The sequence below is a fragment of the Pinus tabuliformis genome, chromosome 7 (genome assembly GCF_031772625.1).
Source record: "Pinus tabuliformis cultivar Carrire ecotype Pingquan chromosome 7, CPIR1, whole genome shotgun sequence".
NCBI classification, from domain to species: domain Eukaryota; kingdom Viridiplantae; phylum Streptophyta; class Pinopsida; order Pinales; family Pinaceae; genus Pinus; species Pinus tabuliformis.
The window spans coordinates 755,011,495-755,014,961 of record NC_142293.1 but is presented as its reverse complement, the minus strand read 5'-3'; positions in this window follow the sequence as shown (position 1 = coordinate 755,014,961).

The following is a 3,467-nucleotide window of genomic DNA, read 5'->3' as shown; positions in this document are numbered from 1 at the left end:
TCTAGAAGAAGAGACACATAAACATGATTTTCCACATAAACATATATTTGAATCTATGAATTCTTCCAATATGACTGTAAAGAAAACCATAAGAAGATATAAAAGCATGTTAAGAGAGATGAATTCATCAATAAAAAAATGATATGAAAGGAAAACAACACCATAGACTCATTGAACAAGTATTCCTGAAAAATAGTTGCAACTACTCCTTGATTAACTGTATGAAAACATAAGGTACAAGTCTCTCCATAGAATTCCAATCCTTCTCTCTACATGATAAATGATACATATAGACTCAATCAAACAGCTTCCCAACCTTTAGGAATCAAATTCCTAAGTGGTGGAACTGTTTCCAAGATTCTGTCATCCAACAAGTAAGAGTGAGAAGGTCAAAAACACACTCCTCTTAGACTTTGATTTGAGTTTTGCTTCCTTTATGAGGTCTAATTAACCATAAAAACAACCTATCATGTGTATTTATTAATTATTACATCATTTAAGCCTCTAAATACTTATGTTACACCATGAGTTTAATTTTAACCAAGTCAAACTAAAAACCAAAGAAATTACACAGTGAAATTTTTAAATAAAAACTTAGAAATTTGCAAAAGCGCAGAGCAAACTTGGAGGCCACTTTTAGGTTCCTTCCTAAGGTGACATTTGAGATTTGATAGCATGGTCAACTATCCTTTCCTGTATAGTTTCCAGAACATCTTGAATTTTTGAAAATGACCCATGGGAAGGCCTTCAAAAGTTGATTCTCCCAAGGTGTCTCCAAAAGCGCAACGCTTGTCAGAAAGTGTGGGACGATGATGATTTTTGACACCTTTTTCTCCCTTTTCTCAAAATATGAGCCTTATCAGAGAAATTTTATGAAATTGGCTTTGAGAGGAGGTCATCATCTTTCCAAAACTGTAAGCCACCTGTCATTTGGAGCCCTGAGGAAAAAGCGCAGAGCCAAGGCGCTATGCTTCTGTGACTAGCCCAATTTCTGAATTTTGCACCAAAATTCCCAAAAAGCCAAAAATGCTCATAAAACCTCCAAAATTGGTCATGAAGTGAAACATGAGGTGTGTCATGCTCTCATGGATGCTTAAACAAGAATATCCAAGTTATCCCTCTCTTTTTTTCCCTTTAGGGTTTCCTTTAGCTTATTTTTCAATTGCTTGAGCTTAATGTTGAAAATCATGTTTCTGGTCTAATAATGGTGGGCCATGTGCCTCAATAGATGGTTGTCCCTATTGGATTTTTAAAGAAGTTTTTCTAAGTGGCCATTTACCTTAGCCAATACTGTCTATCTTCATTGATCTGCAAGGCAATTATGTCTTCAATGTCTGTCTTCATATAGTAGGATATGTTCTTTCTCTTCCTTCAATGCCCTTTTGAGTCCCTTGGTCCTTGGATTATTTTTTCCAACTTGTTTTTCATGTTCGTCATGTCCACCAGGTTCCAACACTTATTTACCTTTGCCTTATTTCTACAGCACCTTAGATTTCTCTTTCTCCATGATGAGTTTTTTGGCCTTAAGCTAACTGTTTTCTTGCTCAAGGAAGGAAATGAAGAATATTGCCCTTGCCATATTGTCCATGAGCTTCCTGATTTGAGAATCCTTCTCTTTGATAATTTGTTGTAATTTTGAAGGTTCATCTACTGCTTCCAAGTCAGCTAATTTAAAATCATGTTCAATTATCTCTTCATCGTGTACATGTGATCCCTATTTTGTTGATGTAGAAGACTTGGCCCTTTTCTCAACTTGAGAAGTAAACACAAGCCTTTTTCCTCTCTCATATTTTTTGGTCACCTTAGGTTTAGGTGCCTTGAGAGCCTCCACTAAGTTGACTGATGATCCTACCTCCACCTATTGTGTTGATGTATCTGTATGATGACCCGATGAAGTAGTTTCATGCCACTGTGAAGTTGTTTCTATGAAATAATCCCATTCCATGTTCCTTTCTACCAACTGATGGAGGACTACAATTTTTATTAAGTTGTGATGGAAAAGACTAGGGTGATGTTCTTTTCCTTTCATTTGTACCTTCTCAAACATTTTGATGAGGCTTCTACACAAATAATTACACATGTTGAGAGGTTTTAGAGCTATGAAATGCATTAGTAGCTTAATGCGGTACGCATACAATCTAGAAAATCTTCCCTCACAGATGAAAAAATTCATTACAACCTTCATCAATGGCACATACGTTTCCAATTGGTACCTGAATGGGATGATGTGTGAATGAGCTTCTCTATAGGGTGATTTTAAGAAACGTCAGTATTGTTCAAGGTCTAATCTCATGCGTTTGAACCAGTATTCCCCATGACGAGGTATCCCTATGGAAAGAGAGATGGAAACTATTGAAAATTTAATTCCAATCCCTGCTATGATGGCCCTTTCCCCTTTCAGGTTGGTGGCAATCCAACGAGTGAGCTGCTCATGGATACCCACATCACCCACCCTTTGACAAAACCCTAGGGAGCTGACATATTCAAAGCACTGCTTGATGAATGGTGAGTATTTTATTTCATTGCAGTTGGTAGGCTTGTATATCTAGATCCTCCCTCCTTTATGATGTTTTCTCCTTTTTGATGGTGAAGAATCTCCCTCCATTTCGATAAAAATCCCTAGATAAGAGGAAAATGGAAAAAAAGTGAGGAATGAGTGAAATGATGAAATAAGGTAGTTATGGAAGGGAAATGATGATAAGGGAATTTTGGGAGATGGATATGGGTTTTAGGAAACTTAGGAAGTTTGAATAGAGTGAAATGTGAGAGAGAGATGAGTAGGACAATTTAAAAAACAGTCATACTAGGAAATTGTCCAAAATGATAGGTTTGACCGAGGGTTTGTGTAAAGGTGAGTAAACTAAAGGTAAATGAGTTGATTATTGAATGATCATCTTAGAAGAATAAAAAGTAGGAATGCAATCTTAAATTTGAATTTTGGGTGAGTTTTGTCAAGTTTCAGGCTACTCTGTCCCAAGTGCAGCACTGTTAGTAGAGGCACAACACAGTTCTTGGAAGTACAATGCCACCTCTAGAAGCGCAGGGTAATTCACAGAAGCATAGCACCAGGAGATTTTTACCAATTGTAGCTAGAAAACCTGTGTTTTTTCACCAAGGGAGGGGAGAGCTTGATTAACAAAGGATGTAAGGATGCAAATGAAACATGTTTGGGACTTTTTGGGCTTTTATAGGTACAATATGATCTTCTTTTGAATAAAAATGGACCCCACATACCTTTTCAAAACATGATTTTCACCTTTTTAAACTTGGCCACTTTGGAGACTTGAAATCTAAACTCTTTTATCTTTCTGAATAGTGAAACTTCTTCCATTTGGAACTATGAGTGTCAGTGCTTTCACATTGCCATCAATGATCAAAATTTGCTCCTTTGCATTCATATTAGGAGTCCCAATCTCATGAGTTGCATTCCATTAGATCATGGATCAACTGATGGTAGGGTTCATTTT